Here is a 19,352-nt window from a genome sequence, read left to right as displayed (position 1 = left end):
ATCTCTTATCAGCAAAATGCCCCTTTGTTCGGATCTCTCTGTTATTATTGTTTGTATGGGCTACGTGGGTATCGGCAGCTATTTTTAGTAACACTAACAAAGGTATGAAAAAAGCGAAGACCTCTCATTCCGATTTTAATTCATGATATTGCAATCACCATCACAGAATATGGTATTTGGTTGAGGTTGAACCTCCACGGCATTTCAATGATACGAGTTTCACTAAATGTGGGGAAAAAATATTATATAGGCCTATATATATTTTAGGGTTGCCAAACGTCCTTGAAAAACGGAATCGTCCCATATTTATAAACTTTTCAGCTCCCGTATTGAGCTGAAAAGGGACGCACTTTGTCCCGTATTACTGTGAGAGTCAAAACATAGTCATAAAATGCCAATGGAAATTGAGCTGTTGAGTTCATAAGTTATTTTTTTCTGTTTTACTACAAGTGTAACCTACAGTCACGCCCTTTGAGGCTCAAATATGTTTTCTACAGACTTTCTGTTTGCACTTTTGTTATTGCAATAAAAATGTGCACTATTACAGAATGGATGTTCTGCTTTTTTCTATGGTTATTAATTTATACAATTTTAAGTTAAGCAGGACAGGTTTATGTTTAAGAAAGATACTTATACTTATACAACAATGGAAAACAACCAATTCTCCACTCTGGAGAGAATATACATGGAAAAATGTCATCCGCTATTTTTGCACTCCATATCAAAAGAGATCATATTCCAATCAGACAGAATGTTGGAGATGTTGCGGAAGCAAAGAGGCGAATCACTATCATATATTCTGGTGTTGCCCTGTTGTGACCCCATTTTGGTTGCGAGTACATCAAATTCTTGAGACTGTGTTTTCAACAAAAATACATTTTTGCTTTAATTTGTTATATTTGATGGATCTAGAGGAACTGGAATGGAGGAACAAAGATAAATATTTACTGAGAATACTACTGGTGGCTTGTAAGAAATCGATAACGAAGAAATGGCTGAAGAGGGAGGCACCTAGTGTAAATGAATGGATTGATATTGTGTACAGCATCTATGTAATGGAAAGAATTACTTTTAATTTAAGAACACAAAAAGAGTTATTTATTGAAAATTTGCAAAAATGGAGTATATGTCTCTACCACAAGACCGGACTTCAGGTAATTTCAGACTGGATTATCAGGATATTTTTTATGTACTTACTTTTTTCTTTTTTTTTTCTGGAGGTGTTTACCAGTTTCCCCTTGATACTTTTGTACAGATTTATAGGTCTTCATGTTGATTGTTTGACTGTTTATTTGTTTACATGTAAAATCAAAACCAATAAAAAGTAAATGACAAAAAAAAGAAAGATACTTATTTTATTCAGTTAATTTTGTTATTTTGTATTAAAGTGGATTGCTGGATAATAATTTGTTTTCCATGTATTCATGGCATTCAAAAATATGCATCTAATTTAATTCAGTCAATCGAATTGTGTTTTTATAACGGAAAACTTTAAATCAAAAATATATTCTTAGGTGTTGAATACGTATTGAAAATATATTCAATGAAATACAGGACTGTCTCATAAAATTTGAATATTGTGATGAAGTTTTTTATTTTCTGTAATGCAATTAAAAAAACAAAAATGTCATACATTATGGATTCATTACAAATCAACTGAAATATTGCAAGCTTTTTATTATTTTAATATTGCTGATTATGGTTTACAGTTTAAGATTAAGATTCCCAGAATATTCTATTTTTTTTAGATAGGATTTTTGAATTTTCTTAAGCTGTAAGCCATGATCAGCAATATTAAAATAATAAAAGGCTTGCAATATTTCAGTTGATTTGTAATGAATCCAGAATGTATGACATTTTTGCATTACAGAAAATAAAGGACTTTATCACAATATTCTAATTTTCTGAGACAGTCCTGTATATCAATTAATGACGCCAATGTCCATGTTTTAATAGACGATCTTTGTTGGTTTGTCACAGGTGGACAAAGTCCGGAAGTGACGCAATGACGCAGCGCGTCCAGCCTAGTAAATAGAGGACCGAGAGTCAGCAGCAGCCGCACATCTCTGCGGGATTCAGGAGCCCTGAACGGTAATAAAGCTCTGTTTTATGTGATATTTATCGATAACTCTCTGACTTAATGAGAAATACAAACCTTGGCGTGTGAAAAACGCGTATGCAACCCGTATGGTTGGGTTTTATAAAGGTAAATGTGCTGACTGAGGCATCTGTCAACGCGCTGCGGTGGAACTGTCAGTCCTAATGTTTAGATGGTCCTGATCAGTGGCGTCAATTCAGTCAAAGCTAAGGTATGGCAAGGTTACGAGTCACAGAACTTAACTAGAGTATCAATCAACACGCCCAGCAAATATTCATCACAGAAGTCTGCTATGGAGCTTATCTGTGTGGTCAAGAAAATTGGAACTTTTTCAAATGCAGTCTCGCTCACTGCAAAAACTCAAAATCTTACCAGGAATATTTGTCTTATTTCTAGTTAAAATGTCTCATTTTTAGTCAAAAAATCTCATTACACTTAAAACAAGAGTCATTACCAGAAAAACAACTTGTTATTTGACCATTTTCACCTGTTTCAAGTAAATTTTCACTTTAAATAAGTAGAAAAATCTGCTAGTGGGACAAGATTTATCTTCTCATTACAAGCAAAAAAATCTTGTTCCATTGGCAGATTTTTCTACTTATTTTAAGTGAAAATCTACTTGAAACAGGTGAAAATGGTCGTTTTTGAGTCTTGTTTTAAATGTAATGAGATTTAAAAAAAAAATGAGACTAAAAATTTGACATTTTAACTAGAAATAAGACAAATATTCTTGTTAAGATTTTCAGTTTTTGCAGTGTATAATAACTAGTGAAATCGATCATGTTGTTCTTATTTGCATTTGTAGTTATTCCATAAATGTATTTAAAAAAAAACAAACATTTACATTTAACCCTTGAAGCAAAGGTGTGGCGGCTGCCATACCTTAAATGTACTTCACTTTCAGATATATTTATACATTAAATTGCACTTGTACTTTCAATCGCTATGAGTCTTAAAGATATACAGTGAAACAGGTTCTGACTCTGCATGTGTTTAAAGGTTCTCATTCGCCTTTATTATGTAACCAAGTGAACAATCATGCTGAATCCTGGACTGTTGGAGTTACAGGGAGACTCTGAAGTTGTGTGTTTTTAGCCAGGAGAAGAAGGAAATTATAGGTTGCTTGCGACTCATGCTGGAGAGGAGGTGGAATTATAGTGACTAGTGAAGAAATGTTTGTTTTTGTGGTCTTTGATTGTACTTTTGTTAAATATCTTTGACTACGTGGCTTAAAAGTAAAGCTCCTTGCAGGGGCAGGTTGGCTTTTATTTTGTTTTCTGTTTCTTTTTGTTTGGTATCGTTATTACCTGATTTACACACCAAGAATACACACTTTTACACAACTGTGCTGCATTAGATCCAACGTCAGTCACGTTTATAATGGTTAGATTTTGTTGGAAATCAAAGTTGTGGTGTTCTTGGATTTATAATGTCACTGGGGTGATACTGAAAACTTGGCTCAAATTATTGTGATCTGTAACAAACTCCTGATAAATGTTACTAAATTCAATGAATGAAAAACGATCAATTACGTTTGATTTATGTTATTCCTCTGACATATCTGTGAACCCCACAACCAGCTGTTACTCGGCTATTTGTTTGTAATGTTTAAAATGAAGACATACTTTTATGATATGCAAAAACATCATTTATGATAGATTTTAAGTGCAATAACTTCCTTTTACAGGTGCAGTGTGTATTAAACTGCCCAGGACCTGTAGTGTGCATAATATTTAAGTCTCAGTTTGTTAATGTGAAGCAAAAATTGCAAATCTTTTTTTAATTTCAGCAAGTGGAGTTTAAAATCTCAACATTTAGCTTTCAGATGATCTGCACCCTCCAGAATGATGTCAGAACTGAAAAGTACTAGTAGAAAAGGTTGCACATGAGAACATTGGGTGGTTTCAGATCTCTTGCGTTAAATTGCATGAGCTTTAGTTAGATTTTCCAAATAAACTGGCCATGCATGATTGGCCACTGTCAGATCAGTTTCTAGAAACGCCTCACCCCGTGTGCTCTGTGTGAGCAGCATGCAGAGGCCATATGACACAGATCTCGCACAAACATTCATCTGTCTTTCATGACGACTTCATGTCACAACAGCCACACGATTCGCCTGCGTCTGATCTCTGCTGACGCATGAAGACAATGAGTGTGCAGTGGAAAGCGCTGCATGTGTGAGCAGTGGACGCTGTGTGCGGCGGCGTTGTGTTCCACCTTTATTGGGCTGAATTCCCAGTCAGTGTCCACGTGTGTCACTAATGGCTTTGAATCTATCATGAAAGTGCTACCCGAATGTGGTACGGTCACAGGTCACATTGACGCCCATCAGTCAAATCCAGTCCACCGGTAACGCTCAGCTGAAGGTTGCACTTTGTCGTGTTAACTGCAGACGGCAAACACCAAGTTCAAACAAAAGCGAAGCAGCTGATCATGTGGTGGAATTACCGTATGCTTTTCCTTTTTTCTGTTGTGACAGCAGTGACGTTCAGCTCAAGCTCTACCACCAAACACCTTGTGCTTTCTCTAGATAGAACATTGCATCAGATTTTCTGTTTGGTGCAATCCATTGGGTTCTGTTTGTTTTTATCAATCAATGTTATAGGAATTTTGAAAAAAACTATTAACTGAATTACAGTGATTTCTAATTTAAGTGGTATGAATTGAGTTAAATATGATTGGACTGTATTGCACTTGTTTTGTATGTAATAGCCTTTAAATTGACTTTTGTTTTTAAATTTGTGCTACACAAATAAAGTGAAGTGAATTTAATTTCCCCAGACATTACAAACAGTTAAACAGTTGCAAATACATGCAAATGTAATATTATGTTAACAGAGTTTAATTATTTTTCAAAGAATGAGACTGGACACATTGTATGTGAAGTTTTATAGACTCGTTTGGAAAAGAGTGAATCTGTAACGGCTTTTGCAATAAGTTTAGCCTTTTGTGTGGCTCTTGAAAAGAATGTTGAGTTGAAGATTGTTCGAGTTGCATTTTTTTTCTTTGATATTTAAAAAAATTATGACTCAAAAATGTTCAGGTACTTCTTCTGTGCCATTTCTACACTTGTTAAGCTTTTTTGTATCTTTTAATGGAGTCACATATCAAGTGGTTGGTTTAAAAGTTGTCACGTTAATACGCAATTTCACTAGGCCATGCTGACGTGTTTTAAGCCTTAATTCGGTATATTTATCCCACGAGCACACTTAAAGTAGTAATAACTATATTTGACTGAACGTTTTATATCTTTGCTGCACTGTTGCAGTGAAAGTGGCATTCCTTCATGATAATGAACAGCGTACTAATTTACTATGGGAAAGTACCATTTCCCAGTGCTGGAAATACCCACTTGTTGTTGTATATTAATCCACAACCGTAAATGGATCACAACACTATTTTGCTGTTTAAACTTTCTCAAATTGCTCTTTAGATTTTAGTTTGTTTAAGACCTTTTTTTGTGCCTGTTGGCTTATTTTATTATAGTATAAGCATGAAGATTTAGAATTAACAGGGTTTTTTTGTATGGGAAATATTGAAAGGTACACTAACACAGAGGCAGCCTTTATATTCTCAATAAGAAGAATGCAGATTCCCGCCAGTCCTCCCCTTTAAGTATTTAAACCCCCAAATCTTCTTCTCGAGTAAGTCGGTCATCATGGTGGTACTTTTTGAATACCGCCTGGTGTTTGTTTCAAACAAATCTGCACATCTGTGCTGCTGGGTCCTGAGCAGCAGCAGAGGCCGAGGATGGTCCTGATGCTGCTGGCGTCCAGACAGGAAGCTGTATTAATGTAATTGACGTGTAGCAACAGCAGCAGTGTAGCCTTGCAGCTGGTCTGATCTCTCTAATCCCAGTCCTGGATATTTGCCTGGCCTGTTGTGGGTATTAATAATGTTGAAGCAGCTCCATGTTCCTATCAGGATCTTCAGTGATGTATTTCATATTCTGAAATGTTCAGTTTTGGTTGTTTTAAATCAAAAGTAAGAGTAAACGATTTATACATGTTCATGTTTGTTCCCATAAATTAATGTCACCACAACTGATCTTACTTTTATGCGTATTAAACATCCGCTCAGAACTGAGAAGACATCCGCAGACTGTTTGACGGACATCTCCATTTCCGTAATGCTCGTATTAAAGCCGGGGTTATTCTGGGAACCTATTGACTCTAGTGTAATGATCATGTCTCTGAGGAGCGGTAACTAATATTTCTCGGCTTCTGGCAAACGCAGCGGATGTCCAGATAATGGATCTCTAAGACCTCCTGTTCCTAGCTCTGCGTCTTTGTGCGACTAAAGATACATTCAAAAAGCCATATCACTGTGAGACAACAGCTGATGGATTTGCAGTTGTGTCGCAGTGAAAGCGGTCCACCTCTTCTGCTCAACACATGACTGTAGACATGCACATGACCATGTCCTGCTTAGAAATAACAAAGCAAATGCTACAAATGGAAGGAGGTTTCTGCTACCACAAATCTGAGTCTTTTATATGATGACATGTTCACTTGGTTAGGATGCAGAAGAAACTGCCTTCAAATCAATACAGCACATCCAATCACAGACACAAAGACAATCTGATACATAAAAGAGCTGCTTTTACATATTGGGGGCAAAGTTGAAGAGGAGACCCGAACCGAATGTACTTAGATATGGACTCGCCATTTAAGCTTGTGCACAGCGGTACACTGAAATCGAGGTCACAATACCTTGCATGCTGACCTTGCATGCTGACCACTTTGCTGTGGTTTAGGTGTAGTACAATTTTTGAAAGCAGAAGAGAGTGGAAGCTGGTCCCCCTCTGCGTGGATCTGAACAACCCATCAAAACCTAAAAATGTGCAAATACAAATGTTACTAAAACATTTTTTTTAATGCTTACAAGTACATCTGATAGTCGACATCAGAGTAAAGTGCTGCAGTGATTGATGCATCACGCATAATCAACCCATTAGACTCACTGCACATTGGGTGCTTTTTCAGTTTTTTTTGTATAATACACCCCCCCCCCCCCCCCTTTCAGTTAATTGGATATTGATTTAATACTCTTTGCACAGTCGGTTGGTCAAATCCACTAATTTTCTTTAGAGATAGAACAGTTATGATTTATATATATATATATATATATTAGGAATGGGCGATATTTTACCGTTCACGATAAACCGTCAAAAAAATTCCCCACGATAAGAATTTGTCATCTCACGGTAAAAACGATAAATTGAGGAAATCAGCCTGAAAGAAAGAAAGAAAGAAAGAAAGAAAGAAAGAAAGAAAGAAAGAAAGAAAGAAAGAAAGAAATGAGCCAGAAAGAAAGAAAGAATGAGCCTGAAAGAAAGAAGAAAGAAATGAGCCTGAAAGAAAGAAGAAAGAAAGAAAGAAAGAAATGAGCATGAAAGAAGAAAGAAATGAGTCTGAAAGAAAGAAAGAAGAAAGAAATGAGCCTGAAAGAAAGAAAGAAAGAAAGAAAGAAATGAGTCTGAAAGAAAGAAAGAAGAAAGAAATGAGTCTGAAAGAAAGAAAGAAGAAAGAAATGAGCCTGAAAGAAATAAATATTCCCGTTGATGACACTTTTTGTATTGGTATTTTTTTTATCGTTATTGGGTTAAATGCCAGAAATTATCGTGATACATTTTTTTTGTCCATACCGCCCATCCCTTATATATATATATATATATATATATATATATATATATATATATATATATATATATATATATATATATAATATATTAAATAATAATTTTGTTTAAATGTAGAACAGTATCTACTCTCCAACCATGTGTCATCTGTGCAAAGTGTCCAAAATCATAATAGTTTTGTAGAAGCAGAAAGATGCTTCATCCAGTTTGTTCGGGTTTTTTTTTAGTGAACGGATGCCTCGCAACTGTCAAACCTTTGAAAGCTGTTTTTATGTGCTGATTGCTCACAGTGAATGCAGGGCAGCTTTTGAAGAGCAGATGAGTGGAAACAAGCGAACAACAAATGCCGGGCTAAAGGAGGGATGTGAAAGGGGATGTCTCTTCTGCCCCTCTCTCTCTTTCCCGCCCATCTGCCCTCTTCCGTACTCTCTCTCCCTCAGGTCCTCGTTTTCCTTTCTTCATGCCGACTGACATTTCAGTAATGACGCCGTCTGAGCTCCACAGGCCCGGTCTCCACTCCTGTCGTCGACCAGATTGTCACACCGAGAGCCCGCCTGGAACTCCTTATGTCTACATCAGACTTGTAAATGCCAATAATGGCACCTGGTCACTGCTCGGAAAAAAATAATTGTGCATGTTCTGGACTCGTCTGGGCAGCTGGCGCTCCTGCAGACCGAGTTATCATTTGTCAAATAGTGTATTAGACACACTCGCAGGAGACTGGCTGGTCAGCCTATCTGAGAACTGGGATTTTGTTAAGAAGTGGGTTAAGCTCTGCATCCATTTTATATTGGGGCAGGGGTATTACAGTTGCAACTGTGAGGGGGTTAGATTAACTTAGCATTGTTGAACCCTGAGAGCTCGTCAGCTTTGCTGCTCATATTGTGCTGGATTTAGTTTGTGAAGTCCAAACATAAAACCCTTTTTACACAAAAAGTGTGATATTTACATGGCATGTATCCACACAGCAGCCAGCAGTTTTAAACGTGCGTCTCTCTTATGTTATTTGCGCTGGCGGGGCTTCTATAATTACCACGGCCTGCAGCGCCACATGGGGAGCATATTAACACACACGAGTGGAGGAGCAAGGACCAGAACACAAGTCATCCAGACTGCGTGTGTGCGAGTACCTCTGACCTCAGATGTGTGCATCTTTTCAATAGAGCATGAATACGAATAGAGGAAGAACTATTCAAGTATGAACCCACACTGCTGTGTGTTTCTAATCGTATGTTTACACTTGTGACTCATTTCTCAGTGTCTCGGGCTCTATGATCTTTTCATTACCGACAGGGAGAGATTAGAAAAGTGGATTAGCCTTATAAGGAACAGGAATTAAGGATTTAGTTTATAACAGAACCCTAATTTCTATCAGAGTTCTCCAGGAGGCAGAACCTGGTCTCTCAAAACCAATCCGGCCAGTAGGTATGGGCGGTATGGACTAAAAAATGTATCGCGATTATTTCTGGCATTTATCCCGATAACGATAAAAATGACGATAAAAAAAATACCAATTCAACTCCACCTTTTTAACTATAAACCTATCTCGCTCTCAGATCCGCCATGTTTGTCATCAACGGGAATTTATCTTTCTTTCTTTCTTTCTTTCTTTCTTTCTTTCTTTCTTTCTTTCTTCTTCTTTCTTTCTTTCTTTCTTTCTTTCTTTCTTTCTTTCTTTCTTTCTTTCTTTCTTTCTTTCTTTCTTTCTTTCTTTCTTTCTTTCTTTCTTTCTCTTTCTTTCTTTCTTTCTTTCTTTCTTTCTTTCTTTCTTTCTTTCTTTCTTTCTTTCTTTCTTTCTTCCTTCCTTCTTTCCTCCTGCTCTCTCCTTCCCACTTCCCTTCCTCTTTTCTCCCTTCCTTCCTCCTTTCCTTCCTTCCTTCCTTCCAAAAATCAGCTTTACACAAAAACGTCATCAACGGGAATTTATCGTTTTTACCGTGAGATGACAAATTCTTATCGTGAGGAATTTTTGACGGTATATCATGAACGGTAAAATATCGCCCATTCCTACCGGCCAGTTTTCATGTTTGAGGCTATCTGAGACACGTCACCAGTCCGGCCAAGTGAAGATGAGAGTCACACAGGCTCGTGCTCACTCCTGTCTGGTTAAATCAACAAATAACCTAAATTGTATGTCTTTAGACTTGCGGGAGAAAGCACCTAGGGAAAAAAAAATGTGTGTCTGTATGGGGAGAAGTTTTATTTATTATAGAATTCATCTGGGTTCCTGAAAGCAGAATGAAACGTCCACATCTGCAGGATGCTGGTTCACATAAACAGACTGTTGTAATGACACACTGTACGGTGTGTCTCCACCCTGCGGTCTGCTCCTGTCCTCCTACAGCGCTGACCCTGCTTCGTCTGTAACCTTTCACCCTGGCGTGGACCAGCAGCAGCAGCGCCACGCACCCCCAGCTGCACAACAGTACCGGTAATCTCACTACTAGGGATGGGCGGTATGGACTAAAAAATGTATCACGATAATTTCTGGCATTTATCACGATAACGATAAAAATGACGATAAAAAAAATACCAATTCAACTCCACCTTTTTAACTATTAATCTATCTCGCTCTCAGATCCGCCATGTTTGTTACACAAAAACATCATCAACGGGAATTTATCTTTCTTTCTTTCTTTCTTTCTTTCTTTCTTTCTTTCTTTCTTTCTTCTTTCTTTCTTTCTTTCTTTCTTTCTTTCTTTCTTTCTTTCTTTCTTTCTTTCTTTCTTTCTTTCTTCTTTCTTTCTTTCTTTCTTTCTTCTTTCTTTCTTTCTTTCTTTCTTTCTTTCTTTCTTCTTCTGGCTCATTTCTTTCTTTCTTTCTTTCTTTCTTTCTTCCTCGCTCATTTCTTTCTTTCTTTCTTTCTGGCTCATTTCTTTCTTTCTTTCTTTCTGGCTCATTTCTTTCTTTCTTTCTTTCTGGCTCATTTCTTTCTTTCTTTCTTTCTGGCTCATTTCTTTCTTTCTTTCTTTCTTTCTGGCTCATTTCTTTCTTTCTTTCTGGCTCATTTCTTTCTTTCTTTCTGGCTCATTTCTTTCTTTCTTTCTGGCTCATTTCTTTCTTTCTTTCTTTCTTTCTTTCTTTCTTTCTTTCTTTCTTTCTTTCTTCCTCGCTCATTTCTTTCTTTCTTTCTTTCTTTCTTTCTTTCTTCCTCGCTCATTTCTTTCTTTCTTTCTTTCTTACTTCCTTCTCCCCTTTCTTTCCTTCCTTCCTTCCTTCCTTCTCCCCTTTCCTTCCTTCCTTCCTCTTTTCTTCCTTACTTACTTACTTACTTACTTACTTACTTACTTACTTACTTACTTACTTACTTACTTACTTACTTACTTACTTCCTTCCTTCCTTCTTTTTTCCCCTTGGGAATTTATCGTTTTAACCGCGACATGACAAATTCTTATCGTGAGGAATTTTTTGACGGTATATCGTGAACGGTAAAATATCGCCCATTCCTACTCACTACACCTCCTCATTTTTCTTTCCGTCATTTTTCTACGGATGTGAAAGTAGGAGGTAAACTGTTTTCAAAGCCACAGCGTTCCTGCTTGTGTTCACTTCCTCCTACTTCTATATTTCTCTTATGTGTAATAATTAGAATAAAGAAACCTGGAGAGCCTCCAAAATGTGTTGTTATCTCAGGGTGGTTTGTGTGTTCAGCTTTATCGCACTGCACGCAATCTGCTAAATCATACTTGGGATTACCAGGTGCCAGCAGTTGAGAGGGAACATAGTACAACCAGGCTTTTTTGCCTGCTGCTCCTCATCTGTGTGCTGCTGCAGCCCACTCTGAACTCTTGATAAAGAGGAAATCGGGATACCGTAGATGGATTGTCATTGCAGTGTGGGCAGAATCCTCCAGTGGTGTGGAACAGTCACGATTATGTAATTTCCTCTGGGCGCAGATTGGTCAGGGTACGGGGCTGTTGGTGGGCTCAGCACGGTAATCTCACAAGTATTATCTGTCTCTTAACATCAGCAGCTGTTGTGAGCAGGACTCGCTTGTCAGCGTCTGCCAACGTAAGACCAACCAATCAACTGGGCCGGCGGGATTTCTATCATCCAGCTAGACAGGTTTGCCCACCGAGTCAACAGAGGGGTTCTTTTCCCGTCACAACCGTTCTACATACTCAGTTAAATTTGTGTTGAATTAAATATTTATAAGATTATAAGATTCTTAAATTACATCCTTAAATTATAAGATTTAAGGATGTGCAGTTGGCAGGAGATAAAAAAAAAAGAAATTAAAAATAAAAAAAAATGGGGAAACAAGTTGAAACAGTGCTAAAGACGACCTATATAATCATGTTCGTAGAATGAATGAAATAAGTAACCCTGCTAGTCAAGACAAGAGTGTTAGTTAGAAGAGAAACATGGTGTGGAGTTAATTTCATGGATGATTGGTGTTAGGGCTGGGCGATATATCGAGATTTTAATATATATCGATATATTTTCAAACACGATATGGTACGAGACAATATCATTTATATCGATTTTTTAATTTTTTTTTTTTTTACATTTTTTTTAAAATGTTTTTGATATAGCTTATTTTGTGACAAATTGACTTGAATGTTTTATTTGAGATTTGCACAAATGTTTTGTTATTTGCACAACTGTCAACCTCAGTGGAAAAGTCTGCCTGTTACTGTCTTGCACAGTGTATTTTAATTGAATTGTTATGCAGGAAAGGGATATTTGTTTTATCTTATTCAAGAAGCATTTTTATTCTATACATGCAGGCAGTTTATTTTTATTTCATTTGTTTTATACATTTTGATATTGTGCAGACCTCTGTTAATAAAGGTGCCTGTGTGACATTTGGCACGAGGCTTTGTATTAAAACTGACTGTTTTTTTAAGGGTTTGCCTCAGAAAAAAATGAAGCTAACAGAGATGCTATGCTATAATGCTTTGGGGGAAACCCCAATTAAGGCACAGAAAAAATATCGAGATATATATCGAGTATCGCCATTTAGCTAGAAAATATCGAGATATGACTTTTGGTCCATATCGCCCAGCCCTAATTGGTGTCCAGAGAAACGTGCTAAGATTTGTGAAACTTAAATTAAAAGCTGAATAGAGAAAAAACTAAATCTATTTATCAGCTTCTAACAACTATTAATGTATGACCAACTTTTGAGTTTTTATTGTAACAGGCTCTTTATTGCACTTATTACACTTGATCACTACTGCACTAAACACACTAATAGTGATGTTCATGCACAGCCTGAAGTAGCATGCCTGTTTTATTTTTGTTTTCTCTTATTTTGACTCAGCAGACTGAGACAGACTAATGCCAAGCCAACATCCGACTTTGAGTCGATCACAAGAGCTTAGGAAGGCCTTTATTGGCAGTTTAATTGCTTTGCACACTAATTAAATGTTTATCACGCTGATTATCTTGGACGTTGCTGGTTCAGGATCTCTGCCTTGAACAGAGTTGGCATATCTGACCTTTTTACATGCCTTAAACTCTAAACTCCCTATGCACACTTTACTTGAGTTTTTGCTGTTTTTCTTTCCCACATTTTTGGCTTTTCAGCTGTGTTTTAAAGGGAAAATATTCTACTTTTGAATTTCATTAGTTTGAGGGATGTCTTGTCTGCATATTCTGGTTTCTTCCATGCATTAAAAACATATTAAATGTAGTTAATTTTACCACTCAGCTACCTGTATGCCAGAATATTTTAGGATTTACCTTCCTTCAGTGGAAGTTTTGTTTATTAGTCAGTAATTATAGACGTGCGTGTGTTTGGAGCTCCGTGTGTGTCCTGGTCCCTGCCTGTGCTGGCAGATTGGAAAGGTAAACCGCTGTAAGCTCATGTGTGTGCACGATGTTGCTTTGTCTCTTATTAATGCGGGGGACACGGGAGCTGTCAATGCTGCTGTTCCGCTGCTGGTGAAATAGTAATGAGTGTGTATAACGGAGCAGAGCCAGTGTGGTTTACAGCTCTGTTACGCTGGGATGTGAAGTTGGGGAACACGAAACGCAGACTGACTGTTCATCATGTCTGTGCCACAGATTGAGGCAGAGCAGGAAGCTTTGGCCGTCGCTGGAATGAGATAAACTGAAAGACTGAGGTCCGACTCTTTCAAATCTTTGCTTCAGAACTGGTCTCGCTTCACCAAGAGATTTGTCTAATTGTAAAAAGCTGAAAAATAAATCATATTAAGTCACGTTATTATGTTATGGCTGCACACATGGTCCACCGGGAGTCTTAGAGAAGTCCGGTTTTATGAAAAACTAGTGCAGTAATTAATAATACTATGAATGATTAAAAGATTTAAAGATTAAACTAGCTCTGAGCACAAGTTAAACTTTGTTGCAGATGAATCATCATGAAATGCAAATAAATAAATAAAGGATCCCCGATTACAGGAGCTCAAAACATTTTTGAGAATACCTAAGAACTAACTTTATTGTCGTCGTAGGAACAGATACTCCCATAAGGCTGCTGGGAAAAGCTCCAGCAGAACTCTGTGACCCTGACCAGGAAGAAGTGGGTTTAGATGATGGATGGATGAATCGAGTGGCGGTATAGATGACTGGTTCATCAGAGGAGGTAGGATTATCAAGAACGGCACCATCCTTCTTTTGTTATTATTACCTTCATGCACAACAAAGGTCTCAAGTGATGAACCATAAATATTTCAGTCAATGTTCTGCGCTAGTTCGGGAAGCTGGAGTCAAAGTTAATTAAGGAAGATTTTGGCAGCTCTGCTGCCATTCTTGTGGCCAGTGGGCGCTCCGCTTGTGTATGCATGTCTTTATGAGGCCACACAGTAGGTGTGTTCATGGCTTGTACTGACCTGTCAGGTGGTTTCTGAGCATCTCAGAGGTCTGCATTTTAGAAATTAAAATGCTTTCACTATTGTTCTTGATGCTGTTAGAAAAAGAATGGTGTATCAAAGAAATTCTCCAGCTTTTGACTTAAAGGGGACCTATTATGGCATTTAATGTCTATTTTAAACAGGCCTTGAATGTCTTTAAAAACAAGCTTTTGATTGTTTTTTCTATATAAATTAGACATTCAGCCTCTGGGCCATGTCTTTATCTTTACTGTTTCTAACCTCATTATCTATGTGGGATTCTGAGTGGGCGGGGCTATGATAATGAGGCACTGTGCTGATTGGCTGCCTGAATGACGCGATACACCGCTACGGAAAAATGGCGGAAGCTCCGGCCGGCGGAGTTCAGCCTGAATTATGGTTCTGCGTTAAATCGACGCAGACCCTACGCTGTAGGCTCTGCGTTGGTGTAACGCGGAACCATAAATCAGCCTTTACACCGTGTCTTGCATGCGATGTGAGCGAGCGTCAGCGACAAAATCAATTCCATTGCTTTATTTTCTATTGGACTGTCCTAACTGGCCGCAGCGCTGTGCAGCGCACCGTTTTGAGCTGAACATTTGTCGGATACAGGCTTCTATTTTCTTCCTGTCGCTCGCGGTGAAAGCCGGTTGAAAGCGCTGTAGGAAACGGTCACGGATGAGGAACGGCTGATCCAGTTAGTTGAAATGAGAAGTTATCTCTATGATACCTCCTCATTTCACTACAAAAACCTCAATAAAGTGGCAGCTGCTGGAGGGAGATGGACAGAGAGCGTCCGATGTCACGCAGTGCGATGCGATAGTCGGACGCTCGCATACAGTTAGGACACGGTTTTTAGTTGTGGGCGTGGTTTCACGCATCGGAGGCCAAACCTCTGCTCCTGTCGTGACGTCATGACAGGAGCAGAATCTGAACGGCTCGTAGAAGTCACATGACACTAGATGGCTCATCCGGGCGGCTGTACAGACACTGCAGAATTTGGTTGCTTTCCTCCTTCTTTGAGTTGGCAGGCTGAGGGGAGACCACTTTATATATGTTAAAGCAAGAAAAAAAACGTGTTTTTCATAATAGGTCCCCTTTAAAGGTCAGGACTGCCCTGTTGATGACACACACTGTTCAGTCTCACCCTTTTTGTGTTGTCTGACATAGCATTTGATTATTTGAAATATGCTCATACATCCATCATTTACAATATTAAAAGTGTCCAAATAACCTGTCCTGTCCTTCACTACTGCAACAGTGACATCAGATGAAGTCAAGAGTCTGGAGGACAGATCTGTCTTGTACTAGCAGTTCCTGTTTTTTGTTTTATTTATTTCTAAGTGTGTTTAGGAGGCTGCTGCCATCAGGTTGTGCTGTTTCTGTGAGGAGATGCACTTGGCCTGCGATGACGTTTAGGTGGGTGTTATGAGTCAGAGTAGCATGAATGCCTGGAGTCGTGGTTTTCCACAAGAATTTCGCATCACAACAGGATGCTCATTGCCATTCGCATCACCTGTCTGTGGTTTTAAGAGCTTGAAACTTTTCAGCCATGGATTTCCATGGTTTTCCGCAGCTGAAACTTTCTAAACGTCTAGGGAGTTTATGTTTACAGACTGGCTGAATTGGCTGTGACTTTAGTGACTTTAGAAGATTTATTCTTATAATGATCTAATCTGTGTATTGTGAATACTTAATTGTGGCTTGTTTCACATTTTTCACTGAGGCTTTACGTGCTCTTCCACATGAGTGCAGAGGCTTATGATCAGCTGAACTTTGGAATTTAAGCTGTTGCAGCAGGGCTCGACGTTCCCGCTGAGCAAACAGATCAGGCATTAGAATTCCTCTCGCCTATGGATATCGAATGCCCGCTTCTCTCTCTGTCAATATTTAACTAGAGCCCTATTTTTGGGAATCCCCCTGGTCTTTTATGTATCTTCAACTGGACGACAAGAATAACAGTTCAGCATCTACCACCAGTTTTCTTTTAATCATAACCAAAGGAGGGCTTCAACTATGGATCAGAGAGGTGTATTTGTAGGAAATCCAGCAGTGGCCTACACCATCCACTCACTATCCCCTTAAAATAACAGTCCTGTAAAAGCTGGCGTCCACAGCCTTTTGCACTGTGACTCATTTGACTGTCATTTCACGGCATTTATCGGCGCCTCTGCCTCCCCCTCGCCCCAGGATACCAGTCCTTCTGCTCTGGCAGGGTCTCCTGCTGGGGTGTGGCTTGAGGAGAGAGAGGGGACAATGCCGCTCTGAAATACACCCCCCAATGCTCTCCATGCGTGCATCATTGCATTCCTGCTGCCCCGCCCCATCACTGCCTTCCCCAGGGGTTTGGGCTGAAACAAGAGCACTGGGGGAAGCATCTGCTCCCTGAGCTATTCCTCCTCACCCTCGGGCCTCTATGGATCAGTCTTCTTTGATTAAAGCCCCTCCCCTTTTGGCTGTAAGAGTTCAGTCTCTTTGTCTAAGGTGGTCCCCCTTTACTCATATATGGTTATTATGTCATGGCCCTTCAATTTTAAAAAAAATTGGAAAATCTTGCTGGTTTGACAGCACCGACCAGTCTTCATGTCACTCCCATATATCACATCTTTCCCCTGCTTTTGTGCTTATGTCCAGGTGAGAGAAAAGACCGAGTGGAGCCGGAGAGCACCTCCCGCTGTGCAGACCCCTGAGATGCTCAGAAACCACCGACAGGTCAGTGGGAGCCATGAACACACCTGAACTCATGAAAACATGCATTACACATGCGCAGCGCCCGCTGGCCAGAAGAATGGCTGAATAAAGCGGAAACACTCCAGTAGCACGCTGAGAGGAGACGGTCGCGGATCTTCAGGGATACTGGACGACCTTTTGGGGAGAGGAACGAACAATTCCTCTGACATTTTGGCTCTGCCCTTTTGGCTTCATTTATTTATTTTTGCTGCTGCCTTTCAGTCATGGAAGAATTGCATTAAATATACCTGTTATTAATTGCTTGCTTTTTATTTGAAATTTGAGTATACTGAGACCAAATCTGTTGCTCAATTATCTGTTTATTTCAGGTTACAATTAGTAATAATGAAACAGGTTTCCTTTACCTCTTAGTCCTCTAGAGCCAGCTCTTGTTCACGGTGAAGTCATACCTGTGTCATTTTAATGCACAAATATACTCTGCATAATTTGAAGACAAAACAAAACAACAAAGGTTATTTAAATATACTTTAAACCACAACCAGCTGACTTTTTCAACTTACTTTGATACAAGATTGCTGAATACTCATTAGTTTTTTCTTGCTGTAAAATGTATTGATTAATCATCAAAGATGTGGAAACATGAAGAACTTGTAAAAATCTGAAATTGACTGATTTAACGTAGAAGAGGCACAACAATTTAAAGTTATAATTCAGAAACCAAATCATGAAAACTGTTAATGTTAAATAAAGGTGTTTTCTTAATTTCTATGTAATGTTTTCTCTCTGTTTAAAGTGCTTGGCTTTGATTTGATGGAGGAAGCATCCAAAATCTGCTAAATAGTTAGAAAGCACGGATAAAACACTAACCACAGTCACTAACTTAATCAGATTTCACCTGCTGATTTGGATCCTTTTTATTAAGATACCATCCATGCATAATTCACGTGTTGTTAATCATGTCTACAGTGTTGTTAATGAATTATTTACCAATACTGTGACTAGCAGCGTATTGTCTTGAATGACAGCAGAGCAGAAAACAGCAGCTATCAGACTTTTTGGTTATCTGTATTTATCATAATTAAACCCATAATAGCACCAAGTATAATATTTACTTTGCTTAATTGCTTTTTAATTATGTTTATGTCCTCACCCACCATCCCAAAGAGGAAAGCAATCTTTTGCTGCCTTATTTTAAGCTTTTCCACCCTTCCTGGTTCATTTTCTCTTTGATGTCCAAGGAAAAGAACCATCGGATGCAAAAGAAAATGCCTCTGGAAACCTTTAGATAGGCGTATCGCTTAAAAAGGGCATGGAGTGGTGTAGGAACCATGACTGTTGTTGATTTTGCAGTTTAAAAAAAAACTTTTTTATCCAAGGTATAATTAGGAACCCTGCTGCCATCGTGGTGCCATGATCCCATCGTGGATCTTGGACTTTCTTGTATGAGTCATTGCCTCCCCTGTTGTGATTGGCTCGGTATGTGGCTCGGTGGAAAGGATTATGAATGGTTATAACTGGACAGGCTGGCTGTATTTGGCATTTTGGCTGCCATTGTGCACTTTGTGCTGAGCACAAAAGCGAGATGTTTTGTATTGCAGACTAGGAATGGGCGATATTTTACCGTTCACGATATACCGTCAAAAAATTCCTAACGATAAGAATTTCTCGCAGTAAAAACGAGAAATTCCCGTTGATGATGTTTTTGTGTAAAGCTGATTTTTGGAAGGAAGGAAGGAAGGAAGGAAGGAAGGAAGGAAGGAAGGAAGGAAGGAAGGAAGGAAGGAAGGAAGGAAGGAAGGAAGGAAGGAAGGAAGGAAGGAAGGAAGGAAGGAAGGAAGGAAGGAAGGAAGGAAGGAAGGAAGGAAGGAAGGAAGGAAGGAAGGAAGGAAGGAAGGAAGGAAGGAAGGAAGGAAGGAAGGAAGGAAGGAAGGAAGGAAGGAAGGAAGGAAGGAAGGAAGGAAGGAAGGAAGGAAGGAAGGAAGGAAGGAAGGAAGGAAGGAAGGAAGGAAGGAAGGAAGGAAGGAAGGAAGGAAGGAAGGAAGGAAGGAAGGAAGGAAGGAAGGAAGGAAGGAAGGAAGGAAGGAAGGAAGGAAGGAAGGAAGGAAGGAAGGAAGGAAGGAAG

At 38.9% G+C, this 19,352-nt stretch overlaps 1 protein-coding gene across 4 annotated transcripts in view; it reads left to right on the top strand.

The window, feature by feature from the left end:
* The first annotated feature begins 2,032 nt into the window (after positions 1 to 2,032).
* Positions 2,033 to 19,352, top strand: part of si:ch211-45c16.2 (mitogen-activated protein kinase kinase kinase 13) — a 37,359-nt gene continuing 20,039 nt past the window's right edge. The window contains exons 1-3 of one of the 4 annotated variants that reach the window (XM_061723668.1): positions 10,129 to 10,170; positions 14,168 to 14,292; positions 17,174 to 17,251. The gene's annotated coding sequence lies outside the window, so the exon portion shown is untranslated. Of the gene's footprint in view, positions 2,092 to 10,128; positions 10,171 to 14,161; positions 14,293 to 17,173; positions 17,252 to 19,352 lie in introns of those variants that run through there. The other 3 variants (XM_061723669.1, XM_061723671.1, XM_061723670.1) reach the window with 3 other exon arrangements.

The sequence above is a fragment of the Cololabis saira genome, chromosome 6 (assembly GCF_033807715.1).
Source record: "Cololabis saira isolate AMF1-May2022 chromosome 6, fColSai1.1, whole genome shotgun sequence".
In the NCBI taxonomy this organism is placed as follows: Eukaryota; Metazoa; Chordata; class Actinopteri; order Beloniformes; family Belonidae; genus Cololabis; species Cololabis saira.
This window is presented reverse-complemented; position numbering and strand designations above follow the sequence as displayed.